Below are 15263 nucleotides of genomic sequence, written 5' to 3' on the forward strand. Positions count from 1 at the left end.
TCTGATAGGTGTGGGGTGGTTCTTCAGCTGTTCATCATTTCTTAGAGAATAATAATATCTCATCACATTCATATACCACAACTTGTTCAGCCATTCCCCCATTGATGGGTATGCATCAATTTCCAATTTTGTGCCACCACAAAAAGAGCTGCTACAAATATTTTTGTACATGTGGGGCCTTTTCCCTTTGTCCACAATTCTTTTTGTAGTAATGGATCTGGTGGAAGGAACAGGATCCCCCTGTTCTTTATCAGACATAGTTTTCTCTTGGGCTTCAGGGACGCCCTTCAGTGAGCTCTCCTGGGGTCAGGGGGCTGCAGTAGGATCTCCTATCTCAGCACCCAGTCCAAGATCAGCCCAAATGGAGGAAGGAGCAGCCCAGTATTGACCCAATAGTGACCAAGGTTTGTTAGATGTATCTCCCATTCATCCTAACCTAAATAATCCACTGTGTTTTCTTGTCTCAGGCTGTTGGGGACTTTCTTTCCCATCCCTGGGTAGCTAGTGATAGAAGCCAAAGCTGTGAAAGAATTGGGTTTCCTACTGTAATTTAACTGAAAAACACACATCTCAAGTGTGCATGCTTGAGAGGGAGAAAACAGGGTTGTTGCCAAGAAAGTGTTTGATAAGCCTCAGGTCATCCTGTGGCATCACATCAGATGTGATGACTGCGGTCAGGACTGGTGCCCCTTGGACTGGATGGCCCCAGAGGTGGCTTCATGGTTCAGATTTCATGTCCCTGGTTCTTTCTCTGAATGTCTCATTTTAAGAACAAACAAACCCAAGCTGACCTTGATGGAACAATTCTTGTTTTGACCAGGTCCTTTCCAGGGGTGGCTCAAAGGACAATTGTCCTGTCTGCATGACCTGGATCAACCTTTGAGAGCCTGCAGAGAATGTTTCATAAATAAAAGATGCTGAAATCAGAGGGGAGAGATGAAAAGTTTCAGAAACCACCTGTCGTGTCTGTTCTCTATCATGCCCACACAAGGCAAGGGCAGGAGATCTCCAGCCTGCCAGCTCTCTGGCCACTTCTTCCCATTCCCTTCTCAAGGCACATAAAGTCAAACAAGGATCCAGTGGGGAAAGGGCTGATGATGGTGTCCTCTGTTCACTTACTACTGCCTCCAGACATAGGGGCAATGAAGGAAGACACGTCAGAGAGGCGCTCTCCCCTCCCTGGGCCCAGCTCTCCAGGCCCCAGGGTCGAGGTCTTCATTGGTCAAGCTTCCTTCTATCCTGGTTGCCTCATGCCCGAGCTGTTGGCCTTTCCAAGGCTGCAATGAATGGGAATCTTTGTGGGAATCGCAGGAAACCCATGGGCTACCCCCACCCTCACCCCACACCCTGTCTACAGGTAGCCTAGCTCTCCTAGGCAGAGGCCCTTGTAGCAGTCAGGGCCTCTGCAGCATGTTGTCCTGTCGTGATTTGCATGAGAATAATATATTTTGTTCAGGTGAGAATTAGCCTAGGTGAATACAATTTGGTTAGAAAGACTGTTTATAGCATAATATTTATTGATAATAATTTATTCTTTCTTGGAAAAGGACCACATATAACAGCACGGCCTGCAGCAAGGTTGTTTTTACGTAAGCACTAAAACTAAACTAGAATTTATTATTCTTAAAACACTCTTTAAAGGACAGAAGAATAAATCTCTCTTAAAAACCATGAGAATTAGCTTTGCAAACAGAAAAGCATTTCATGCCTCTTGATTGATAATCGCAAAAGTGTTCATTAATGAAATGTTCCAACTTGATCATAATATTAAAACCTCCCCCAAAAGCTTTGCACACTGTGTCAGAAGTTGCTGTGAAACATGGTCTTAGCTCTGAGACAATTCACTCTTCATATTTGGTGTTGCTTCCATAATGAAATTGGGAATGTTGGTTCTACTTTTTAGCCACCTGGGTAGAACTCTGACCTTGGAGTCAGGAGGATGGGAGTTGGAATCTGGCCTCAGACACACATTTGGGCAAGGCACTTCACCCTGACTGCCCCATATCCAGGGTCATCTCCAGTCATCCTGTTTCATATCTGGCCACTGGATCCAGATGGTTCTGAAGGAGAAAGTGAGTCTGGGGACCTAGCACAGCACCCCTTCCTCACTTCAATCCAATTCATGTGCTTATCATGACATCCCCTCCCTGATGTCATGAGAATGAAGGACAAACAAAAACAAAACAAATATTTAACTGTAAGGATTTCCTCAAGGTGTCCCTTCTCCCACCAATCTGGGTGACAGTGACTTTCATGAGTTGTTGTCTTAAAGATAAAATCATCCCCTGGTGGCCAGGCTTCTGGGAATAAGCACCTTCGGGTGGGCAGGCCTGGAATGCCAGGCCTAGTCAGCCACCTTTCCAACAATATTAAAAAGGATGAGGAGATGCTGGCCACCTTTCCCTTCCAGGAGGCAGCTGAAAATAATGTCAGCAGAGGAGAGATGATCAAAAGAGCCAATAATTGCGGAATTTTCAAGATGGCAGCACCCATGGCACCATCTAGCTCTGACCCTGAGCATACCGTTCCCTACCCTAGTCTAGGAAGAGGCAAATCTGACTTTAAAGCATGACCTTGCTTTGATTCCGCTTGCACTTTAAGGTACAAATTGGATTGAGGAATGTATGAAAACCTCCTGTTATCCCATATGAGGTTACGACCTCTAGGTCCAGCCCAACTTAGAGCAAATTGTTCCCGGAGTTACCTCTTGATGGGAAAAGATGCTGTGTAAGTAACTGCCTGGCCACACAGCCCCAGGTCTGAGAGAAGGCATGGTCTTTCTGCCCCAGGTGTGGCCTCACTAGCTCCTGGTGGAGGCGCAGCTCGCACTCGCCAATGGCTCTTAGCTCTAGGAAGCAGACAAATGTCTATGTGTAATGTTACTGCCATATAATATTACTAGTGAATCAGCAAAATCTTGTCAGAAATTTCCTAAAATAGACTAGTCTTCTGCTGATGACAATGCTTCTCTGGGGACTAGCGATAGTTTCCTCTATAAAATACTTTATGGAAAGATTGATATTTAAGATTCCTGTGTCACACCTTTGCATCCATTGGGACAGAACTCCCATGTTCTACATGTGGCATCATGAAATAAAAGTCTGAAGTGACATCTCAGAATTGCCTCCTCATTTGTTTCTTCTCAGTCTCAATTTATTCCTTTTTTTGGTCTCCAAAGATAATAATGAGACACAGTAAAGAGCTGAGGTTTTGATACTGAGCCCAGGGATCGAGACAGGATCCCTCCCCCAAAGGGTCCAACACAAAAGAAGATAGACCAGTGGGTGTACACATACAGGGCAGGACAAGTTGATGGGTGTGCAAATACAGGGCAAGCTGGCAGCAGGAGGTCTAAGGTGGAGAGCCAAGGTTGGGTTGAGCCTTTACCCAGTGGCTCCCCTTCGACTAAATGGAAGCTTCAATAGCATCTTGCCCATAAGGATAAACTTCCCCTAGTGTTCTGCAAGTGGGGACAATTTCCTTCATGAAATATGCAGGGCAGGTGGGTGCCTGGCCCCCTGGGGCCTGAGAATGTCAAGGTGGAGGGGAAGTCAAGGTTTGCTCTTTGACTAGCTGTGCATAAGCCCTTGGACAAGCCAGATGATCACCAGAAACCTCAGTTTAATCCTCTGAAAAATAGTAGTAATAGTCCTTGTCCCTCTTGGGATTCAGGGAAACCTTGAGCAGATGAGGATAGGCATGGGAAAGTGAGCGCTGTCCCAGTTCTGGGATTTAATAGAACCGAAGGCCAAGGAAAATGACTTTCAAGACAGCCCTGGACCCTTCTAGAGTCAGTCCTTGTCTAATTATGTTTCCCTCTGAGCAGGGATGGATGAAGTACTGGCAGTGGGCAGACCCTGGAGGCAGAGCCAGGAGTACCCAGCCTTGCCTCATACACTGTGGATTCTGCTGGCTTCACCTGGCATAGGTCAACTATCAGTCATTGGCCATCGCCCACCACTCTGCTAAGGGAAGGAATACCAAGAACTGAGACTTCAGGCAGGAGATGGCATCTGTGAAAGGCAAGAATACCCCAATCAGGATGGGCCACCTTGACACCATTCACAGTCTTTAGCCCAATGACTAGCCCTGCAGAACATACATCAGGGACAAACAAGGTTGGCCAGGTTTATTGATAATATTGATAGAATTGTAGACAAGATTCCAAAGAGAGGTGTCAGTGTGCCCTTGGGTATCAGAACAAGCCTGTAGCCAAAGGGAAGGCCATGGAAACCTGGATGGAGTGTTCTCTCCCAGGGAGGGGGCCTTCATGGTAGCCCAGCCCCTGGCCTTTAGGGTGGCCCCTTCAACTCATCTTTGGGGGCTCTGAAAGGGCCACCACTGTAATTCCTATCATAATAGAAGACTAACCACATTTTAGTTTCTGGGGGGGAAAAAGGTTTTTTTTCCTCCCCCATTTGATATTTAGGGGGCTTATTTCCTTGGAAGCCTATTTCTAATGTTGCTAAGGGAATGAAGAAAATTCTACTTTATAAATGTCCTTGTGGGATGTAGGGGCTTAGCCACAGGGGCAGGCACTTCTACAAAACCTAGAGAACCTAGTTTGGAAGCCCATCTGACCCCAAGGACAAGCCACCTTCCCTTCCTGGGTCTCAGTTTCCTCACTTCCAAAGCAGGAGTGTTGGGCTAGCTGACCTCTGAGGTGTCTTCCAGCACTAAGTTCTCTGCTCTGTAATGATCTCACCCTAGAAGCTGGAGACCACTGGTCATGACCATCCCAGAGGATGGAATGACCCCCGGTGGGGGACAGGATGACCCCCAGTGGGGGGAGTACCAGGATTCCCTCCACAGAGCCTTGAAGGAAGGGAACAAGGGATAGCTTTCCTCTAGGGACATTTCTCTGAGCCTTGGAGGTTCAGAAAGTCTTTGTTATATCTGGGGATCCTCCCCACCCTCCAGCAAGGGGACCACTATTGTTTATCCTCATTTTGCAAAAAAAAATAAAAATAAAAAAAAATAAATAAAGCAAAAGACAAGAGCTGCTCCTGATGAAAAAGAATGGGATTCCTGGGGTGGAAGGATGAGCCAGGGACCATAGAGGTGGCAGAGTGGACAGCAGGCCTGCCTTGGAACTGAGCAGACACAAGTTCAAGTCCTGCCCAGACTGGACAAATGCCAGCAACATTGGCCAAGCCCTTTGGTCTTGTCTAAGGCTCCTGGGCGCAGAGGAAAGTGCATTGGCAGAGTGTTTCCTTCCTGGAAACTTTCTCTACCTCTTCCCTCTCCCTTATCACAAAGGGGAGGTGGAGGCTGGGTGGGCTCTGCTCCTCCTGCCTGGCTCCAGAGTTGGGTGTCATCTCTCATGGCCCAAGGGGGTCTGTGGCCACCAAATGCATGTAATTATAATAATGAGAATAATAACTCCCCTCTCTCCAGTGCTCAACATTGGCCAAGGGCTTTACAAACAGTCCCTCCTTTTCTGTTACAATATTATTAAGATCCCCATTTTACAGTTGAGGAAACTGAGGTAGACAAGTGAAGTGACCTGCCCAGAATGCCACGGTGCTCTGTGAATGTAGTGCCACTAGCAGCCTCCACCTGGGTCTTCCCATCTCTGCCCTCCCTCTATGCCAGACATCCTCCATTGCACTTCTCGGCTCCATGCCTCCTCTCCTCTAACATCTCTGGGACCCCTGGCCTCCCACAATGCAAGGCCCGGCCCCTGAGGCCGACCTCCAGCTGCTGCTGCTCCATCTCTCTAGGCTGGCCCCACTCCCACCCCACAAACCCTGCACTTTCCTCTCTCCACACTTTGCCCACCTGTGCCTGGCATGTCCTCTATCCATCCTTTTAAGTGCAACTCAAATGGCCCTCCTTCAGGAAGGCTCAGCTGGGGAGATAGGGAGCAGGACCTGAATTCAAATCCTACCAGCTGGGCAGGTCACTAACCTGCCTCTGTCTACTCAGTCTCCTCATCTCTAAAATGGGAATAACTAATGAGTGAATCTATGTGAAGTGCCGTATGAATGCTGGCTGGTTCTGCCCTTCAGTAGCAATCTCCCCAACCCAGCATACACATATAGCACCTTGTACCTCCCAACTCACTGTGAAAGAGAATCCCAGGGGCGGCTAGGTGGTGCAGTGGATAAAGTACCAGCCCTGGAGTCAGGAGTACCTGGGTTCAAATCCAGTCTCAGACACTTAAGAATGACCTAGCTGTGTGGCCTTGGGCAAGTCACTTAACCCCATTGCCTTGCAATAAAAAACAAAAACAAAAATAAAAAAAAAGAAGCAAAGAGAATCCCAAAAGTGAAAGGGCCTTCAGAGGCCATCTAGCCCAAGGCCTAACTGAAGTTTAAGCAAGACAAAGGGCTGGTCTTGGAGTTGGGAAGAGCTGGGTTTGAATCCCACCTCAGGGCAGCTAGGTGGCACAATAGATAGAGCACTGACCCTGGAGTCAGGAGGATCTGAGTTCAAATGCAGTCTCAGACACTTAATACTTACATAGCTGTGTGGCATTAGGCAAGTCACTTAATCCCATTGCCTTGCAAAAAAACTAAAAAACAAACAAAAAAAAGAGTCCCACCTCTGATGCTGACTTGAACTGTCCAGCCCAGGGAAAGTCACTTCCCCTCCATAGGCACCTCAGTCCCACATTTGTAAATGAGCAGATGGGCTGAGTGACCACTGAGGTTCCTCTGGTGGTCCCATGACCCTTCCTCCCATTTCTCCTAAAGCACCAACTTTGAGGTTCAGAGCCCGGCCATGGTGTATTGTCATTTCCTCTGATGTAGACACCGGTCACATCCCAGCTCAGCACCCTCTTCCAGTTGTTTCTGTCCCACAGCCCAGGTCTGCGAACAGAAGGGGCTCCATACATGAGTGCTAAACTGGATGGACTGGCAATTCCACACCCAGGTGTGTCTGTGACAGCCATTCCTGGGGAGGGAGGAGAGGAGGCAATAGGTCCTTCATCCTGGGGTTGGCCTAGATGACGCAGGACCCTGGGACCTGGATGAGCCTCAGCCCTGCCTGCCCTTACCTGGGGATGGGGAAACCAAAGCTACATAAGAGTCCTTAAGGCATCATTGGTCCTGCCCCTCTCAGTCCTCTCTGTGGATGGAGGAGGGAGCTGAGGCCAATCCAGGGAGGAGGAGCAGGGGGGAGGGCTTGGTGGTCCCTAGGTGACATTCCTAAGAGGTAAAAGTTGGAACTGAAAAAAAATCTACTAAAGAAAAGTTCCTGGAAGTTAAAACAAGTCTGAGTGACTGATACATTCATCCATTAGCCACTCAATAAGCATTGATTAAACACTTACAGTATACCCAGCACCATGGTGGAGTAGGACAAAGTGATGGCCACCAATGTAGGGCCGAAGTCTCACCTGCCCTGGGGACCTCCCAGAGTTCAGCACCCCAGGCCCCTGTCACAGGCATCAGCTGAGCAGGGTACAAGCAAAATGGCCCAAGGATTTATAAAGGGCCTGAAGTCCTCAGGACCAGCTGGTCCAGTCCCATCTTTCTACATAGAGGGAATCTGAGGCCCAGGGAGAAGTCACAGGTCTTAGCTCTAGAGCCTGAAGGGTTCTCAGAGCCCAACTGATCAACCCTCTTATTTTGTGATTTGAGAAGTTGAGACCCAGAGAGCAGAAGTGGCATATCCAAAGATAGATGTCCTGACTCCAAGCTACCCTAGCCCTTTACCTCCCTCACCCATTCAAACTTTAACTTTACAGGCAGCAGGAGGCAGGAGAAACTGTGGCACCGGGAGAGGTGTCACAGCAGAGGCTGAAGGACTGACCCCTTGTCAGGTATGGAGCACCTCATGGGCCCCTGACACACAATAGACACTTAATGTTTGCTTCCACCTCTCATATTCTGTCATTTTGAGATGATGCTACATGTCGCTCAGGATGAGCTCCAGTCCTGCACAGACCAGATGCACCCTAGGCAGTGGAGCTCCTCCCCTCCCCCCCTGCCTCATCATCCCTTGTGGACCCTTCTCCTTTGGAGGCATGCCCTCCAGTTCAGTGCCATGCACCTTCAGGAGCTTGGGCAGCAATGTCGCTCTGTTGCCATAGTCACTTCCCAGGGACTGTCTCCATGGCAATCCAGCCAGGAAGCAAAGTGAGGGTTGCACAAGGAAAACAGGCTGATAGAGCCAAGGACATCCTGGGGTGGTTGGGGAGAGATGCTGAGATTTCCAAAGAGATTGTGGGGGATGTGCCCCAGCCCCCTCACATCAGCATCATGACGCACAGAGGTGGGGAGGCAGGAGATGTCCCCAGGTCCATCTCATTATCATGGTTCTAGAGCTGGAAGGGACCACAGAACTTGCCTCGCATTTTTCAGGGGAGGAAGCTGAGGCTCAGAGCATTTCCATGCCTTGCCCAAGGCATGGATTTGGACCCTCTGATTCAAGAGTCAAAACCTTGGAGCTTTTCTCAGGACCTGCTAGATAGAGTGGGGTCTAGTCTCCCCTGGGGTATCCTTTGATCCTCCCCCCAAGGTATCACACTAGAATTTTAGTACATAAAAGCTCTCCTCTGCTCTCTGAGCTCCTCGGGCAGGGATGTCTCCTGCCTTTATCACTATCCCTAACACTCAAAACAGAGTCAGGTACACAGTAGGTGTTTCATTAATGCTTATTGACTTTCTAGTTCTAAAATTAACCTCCTCTGTAACCTGATGTCAAGTTCCTTGAGCTCCTTAGATCTCCTGAAATGTTGGCCAAGAGTCACTCCAGAACCATCCTAGTCTGGCACTCTTCACACTGTTGCTTGAGTCATGCAGCACCCCCCCACCCCCTCATGCACCAGCCCACAATTCCTCTACTCCTAAGAACACAAAGACCGCCTAGGGCCAAAACCATCCCCAACTGGTGATCACTGGATAATTTTGGAATCCAAATCATCATTGGCGATTGTCCACCTTCAGGAAAATAACCACCCCCACTTTTCAGATGCAAACAAAAATATATTTTCTAATTTAAAACTTCTACTTGATGCATAGCTGATTCAGAACAACAGATCATACAAAAGAAATCCCTGAGAGGAGTTCTCTCTTACAAAACTAGAAGTTGCTAGCAAGGCTGCTGTCCATGGTGCATAGATTCTCCAAGAAAGAAGCAATAGAGATGAGGTGTTTGGGGAAACTGATTCTATGTCACAGAAGCATGATAACTTCAGTTATCCAACCTCTTCTTGCTTTCTTTTCTTTCTTTCTTTTTCTTTCATTCTTTCTTTCTTCTCTCTCTCTCTCTCTCTCTCTCTCTCTCTCTCTCTCTCTCTCTCTCTCTCTCTCTCTCTCTCTCTCTCTCTTTCTATCTGCCAAAAGCATAATTTCTCTTAACTTCTTGCTTGATCTGTCATTAATGGTAATTTCATCCTTTAAAAGATGGAGGAAAGTTTATTCTAGATATCAGAGAGGAACAGGTTGCTGGGGTGGAAATGATAGGATCCCTGAAAGCAAATGAACATTCCTTCCTAAAATTTGTGGTGAATAAAAGGAAATCCATGCATATTCCCTAGATTTTGGTAAAGCTGATTATAAAGAAATTAGTGGAAAATTAGTTATGAACTGACACAATTCAGAGGAAGTCAGTCCAGAAGGAATAGGATGCTCAAAAATTACAGTCTGATCACACAAAAGGAAACAACTCCAGTAAGGAGCATAAAATGAGTTAAGTGTAGAGGAAATGTATGTGGCTGCACAGGGTGCTCAGCTATCAATCTGGATTTTTTTTAAAGCAAAAGTTGGAAGGAATAGCAGATTCAAAATGTTGACTATAAAAGTATGATGCAGTATTGGGTTTTTTAAGACAGATTTTATTTATTTAGAGTTTTACAGTTTTCCCCCAATCTTGCTTCCCCCCCCCCAAGGCAGTTTGTTAGTCTTTACGTTGTTTCTGTGGTATACATTGATCTCAGTTGGATGTGATGAGAGAGAAATCATATCCTTGTTGCAAGACAATGGAGTTAAGTGACTTGTCCAAGGTCACACAGCTAGGTAAGTATTAAGTGTCTGAGGTCACATTTGAACTCAGATCCTCTTGAATCCAGGGCTGTTGTTCTATTCACTGTACCACCTAGCTGCCCCTCTTCTTCCATTTTTTTATTATATATATATATATTTTTTTTGATCTTTAAAAATTTTATTTATTTTGAGTTTTACAATTTCCCCCACTCTTGCTTCCCTCCCCCCACCCCCCACAGAAGGCATTCTGTTAGTCTTTACATTGTTTCCTTGGTATACATTCATCTACGTTGAATGTGATGAGAGAAAAATACGATGCAGTATTGTAAAAAGAAGGTAGGGAAGGCTAACACTGAGAATGAGCTGAGCTGAAAGAATTTGGGAGCTAAAGAATTTTAAAAGCTTGCTGCTTTCAAAGGATAGCTAGATGGATCGCAGTGGATAGAGCACTAGTCCTAGCCTCAAGATGATCTGAGTTCAAATCCACTATCAGACATTTGATATTTACTAGCTGTATGACCCACAGACAAGTTGATTAACCCCACTTGCCTCCAAAAAACTGCACAAAAGAGTGGTATTTTCTTTTAGATATGAATTGGGATATAAAGATGACTCAAAAAAAGGAACATTTGCTTAGAATTGAAGGGATAATGGCAATAACCAATGGAGAAAAGGCAGAGTTACTTAATTCTTAATTAGCCTTTGCTCTGTCTGCTAAGGAGAATGACCCTCTGGGGCAGTTAGGTGGCGTAGTGGATAGAGCACTGGCCCTGGAGTCAGGAGGACCTGAGTTCAAATCCAGCCTCAGACACTTAATAATTACCTAGCTGTGTGGCCTTGAGCAAGCCACTTGATCCCATTGCCTTGCAAAAAAAACTAAAATAAAAAAAAAGAATGACCCCCCCCCCTTACTAAAATTGACAGAATAGCAATAACTGAGAGAAAGATACCCAAGGTGAGTAAGGAAATTGTAGGTGAGCACCTAAATGCCCTTGATCAATTCACATTCCCTAACCCAGATGAACTGCTGGGGACTAAAAGAACCATCCAATGGAGAGCAGTTTGGAATTACGCCCAAAGGGCCACAAAAATGTGCATACCCTTTGATCCAGCAATACCACTACTGGATCTATACCTTGAAAAGATGATGAAAAAGGGTAAAAACATCAGTTGTACAAAAATATTCACAGCAGCCCTGTTTGTAGTGGCAAAGAATTGGAAATCAAGTAAATGTCTTTTAATTGGGGAATGGCTTAGCAAACTGTGTTATATGTATGTGATGAAACACTATTGTTCTATTAGAAACCAAGGAGGGAGGGGAATTCAGGGAAGCCTGGAGGGATTTGCATGAATTGATGTTGAGTGAGGTGAGCAGAAGAACATTGTTCACCCTAACAGCAACATGGGAGTGATGATCAACTTTGATGGACTTGCTCATTCCACCAGTGCAACAACCAGGGACAATTTTGTGGTATCTGTGATGGAGAATACCATCTGTCTCTAGAGAAAGATTTGAACAAAGACTATTACCTTCAAATTAGAAAAAAAACCGTTATCTTATTATGTAATTTTACTATCTCATACTTTATTTTTCTTCCCTAAGGATATGATTTCTCTCTCATCACATCCAACTTAGATCAATGTATACTATGGAAACAATGTAGAGACTAACACATTGCCTTCTGTGGGGGTGGGAGGGGTGGGAGGGAAGTGAGATTAGGTGGGGAATTATAAAATTCAAAATAAATAAAATCTTTAAAAAGAAAACCTATTGAGGGGTGGCTAGGTGGTGCAGTGAATTGAGTACTAGCCCTGGAGTCAGGAGGACCTGAGTTCAAATCTGAAAACTTACTATTTGCCTAGCTGTGTGACCTTGGGCAAGTCACTTAACCCCATTGCCTTGCAAAAAAACTAAAAAAATCCCTCAAAAACAACAACAAAAAAAACATACTGAAGACAGAAGATACAAAAGGATCTTGCCAGACCATAATAGTTGACTGCTAAATATAATCAAATTCAATACAAATAAATTTAAAATCCCAAAAGGCTTGTCACTCTTTTGGCAAATCATTTTCTGAAACCCAGTCTTCTTTGACCACTCCCTTCAAGGCTTCTCCTTTTCAATGGATCAAGGCAACCCTAGAGATCTCTTGGGTGTGTTACTGGAATCCATTTGGGAAAAGAGGCTTCTAGATGGGTCAATGAAGAAACATTTACCCTTGTTACTTCAAGGAGTTCTTCCTGGACTGACCATTTAGGAATTGATAGTTTAAAAAAAAAAGACTCACAAATTTTCTTGTAGGGTTCCATCCAAAGATTTCAGATTAGCATAATTTTTAAATTTTTTTTTAATATTTCCAATGGAAAGGAGTAGGATGATGAGCTTTGTCTGCTTCCACCCCCATAATAATCCATTTATACAAATTTATAATAGATACCAGGAAAAACTTCTTATTCATGACAGCCATCCCCAAATAGGCTGGGATGTCTTAGCCTGAGCAGATGGTAGGCATCAGGGCTGTATGCCCCCATTCTGGTATCTTATAATGGGAAGTCTTTTCCTGTGTGGGTTGGACAAAAAGTTCCTTTCTTATTCTGGTACTCTGGGGTTCTCCCTGTATGAATCATCTTCTCCAGCACTGGGGAAAATAATTTACAGAAAGAAAAAACAAAAAACATTCAGGACATGTTTGCACTTTAAAAAGTGAATCTTTTTTTTTATAAAACCCTTAGCAAAACATGCTTTCCAGAACTGAAGCACAACATTTAATAAAAAGAATAAAATAAAATAAAATGTCACTAGAGGTACAGGGACGCCCTCTTGTGTTGGGATATTGGAACTCTAAGACAACTGTGGACCTTGGTAGGGAAAGGAACTTACTTTGAAGACTGTCCAACTCTTCCCTTTGCTGAAAAGGAGACTGTGTGACCAAGCAAACTTTGCTTATATCAAAACATTGCCTAAAGTTGCTGATATTGGCCATGCCCCTGCCCCTGACATTGACAGAACCATTATAAAGAGCAAAAGACATAATATTTGTCAAATTCTTTGCAAATTTTAAAATGTTATAAATGCTCCTCATCATCATTATTAATTCAAGGTACCAGAGGTCCTGAGAAATACATCTATTTGTGTTCTTGTTCAGATAATGCCACACAGGATGATCAGATGGTAAGCAATGCCCCACATCAATGCTCTCATTACATTAGCTTTCCCCTCAAACAACTCCTCTCTTGAATTTCCTGATTTCCATTGGGGACACCACCATATTCCATTCACCCAGGATTCCTCATTCTTAGATGTCCCTCCATTCCAATCAGTTGCCAAATCTTGATATTTCCTTCTCCATAGCACCATTGCATCTGGTCCCTTCTCCATCCTCACAGCCATTACATATTGGCAGCCCTCCTTACCTCCAGGCTCAATTATTGAAATCACTTCCTGGCTGGCACTCTGCCTCAAGTCTCTCTCCCTCCTCCCCTCTAGCAACCACTCACCTACCAAAGTGACTGTGTCATCAAAGTGACCCAGGTCTCTCTTCTGAATGACTCCCTCTTGCCTCTTCTGTTTGGAATCAAAATCCCTTTACAACCTGCCTCCCTCCTACCTTTCCAGGCATGGTACAGTCCATTTAGTCAAGTCAAACTGGCCTTACTATTCATCACACTTGGACAAAAATACAACAAAACTCAGAGGAATGGAAAACTAAAATCTGATACCATCCATTAAACAAAACCACATAAAGAGAGGAATGAATTTACCTTGACAATCTTCTGTTGAATGGAAATCAGAGATGATTCATTTTTTCTTGAGGTTTTGTCCCTGTGATTAGTTCGTCCCTCTGAAGTATATAGGATGTTCACAGAAGTCTAGTGCCTCTGATGTCTAATCTCTTTTCAGTACTTTTCCCCTTTGTTGTCCACCTGCCACCTAAATCTCATCTGTGGGTGCAAAAAACTGTGGCATGATCCGTGGCCATACGGATCATGGTAAAACCATCTTGGCAGATGATCTAAACCAGGTTGAGCATAACCAACATGCCTCAAATCCATTGATGATTTGAGAGGTATCAACCCCAAACATGTAAAATCTTCTCCAGTAGAATAGGTAGATGTGAACAATTTTTTCAAATGGGCTATGAAGGAAGCCAAAACAGGTTCTATGGAACTCTTAGAGCTTAGTCATACATGGAAGATACCAAGATCATTCACCGAATCCTGAGTCAACCAATTGTGCTGACTTTTATCTTATAGCTGGACTCTGATGATACTAGAAAAGAAAGTGAGGCTGACAGCTTTACACAATTCCACCTCACTTAAAACCTATTGTGCCTGAGTCAAGTCAAAGACATCATCTGTACCATTTTGTTATTTAGTTATTTTATTATTTTACTATTCAACTATTTTATTATTTTACTATATTGATATTCTAGCTAGCTAGAAGTCCTCTGGGGATGAGCTGATGACAAAGCAGCAGATGCAAATTCACTGGGAGCTGTAATCACAACCCTGTACACAGGCTGCCCGGGCTATAGGGTCACCTTGTCATTGGACTGAAACAGCAGTGGGATTCTGCAGCCTTCTGAGTGTCTGAGAAGCCTTTTTAGAAGACACACAACTTACCTCCCAGTGTGAGGAAGGGGCTAAAAACATGCTCTAAAAATTCTCCGCTTCACCCAACCCTAGTTTACAGTGGCAAGTGGGGATCCCACCCTGTGATCGAAACATAGTACTGAGGTCTGTACACAGACCTCAATCCAATCCAGCCTCAGGCTTTGATACCATCAGTCATGAGGCTTGTGGAAGACCAGAACAAAATGTGGCTGTCCAGAGAAATTCATCAGTATTGTATGTCAGTATAAGAGCATGACCATGTGCTGGATAACAGACGATGCTTCCACACTTCCCAGTAACCAATGGCGTGAAACAAGGCTGTGTGTGGTTCTCATGCTTTTTGTAAGATATTATCAACAATGTTGTCAGATAGTTTCAACAAGGATGAAAACAGCAGCCAGGTCAGCCACTACACTGACGGTAAATTATTTTACGTGAAAAGGTTGCAAGTTAAGACAAAATTGGAGAAAGAGTTGGGGCATTAATTTCTTTTGTTTGTAGATGACTGCAGATGCACTGGATGCAAGGTCTGAGACTGAGATACTGAGTATGGAGTAATTCTCTTCTGCCTGTGCTCATTTTGTCTTGATAATTAACACCAAGAAAAGTGGGGTTCCTCACCATCCACACCATTCATACATGAAACTATAGGTGACAACAAATGAAAAATTTTTGAACACTCTAATAACTATACTTGGCAGTATACTTTCCATT

At 44.7% G+C, this 15263-nt stretch overlaps 1 protein-coding gene across 4 annotated transcripts in view; it reads left to right on the top strand.

Moving 5' to 3' along the window:
* Window positions 1-3353, top strand: part of MICU3 (mitochondrial calcium uptake family member 3) — a 94248-nt gene extending 90895 nt beyond the window's left edge. For 2 of the 4 annotated variants that reach the window (XM_074228176.1, XM_074228177.1), the window contains one exon: window positions 821-3352. The gene's annotated coding sequence lies outside the window, so the exon portion shown is untranslated. Of the gene's footprint in view, window positions 1-820 lie in introns of all 4 variants that reach the window. The other 2 variants (XM_074228178.1, XM_074228179.1) reach the window with 2 other exon arrangements.
* The last annotated feature ends 11910 nt before the right edge of the window (window positions 3354-15263 follow it).

The sequence above is a fragment of the Macrotis lagotis genome, chromosome 3 (genome assembly GCF_037893015.1).
Source record: "Macrotis lagotis isolate mMagLag1 chromosome 3, bilby.v1.9.chrom.fasta, whole genome shotgun sequence".
NCBI classification, from domain to species: domain Eukaryota; kingdom Metazoa; phylum Chordata; class Mammalia; order Peramelemorphia; family Peramelidae; genus Macrotis; species Macrotis lagotis.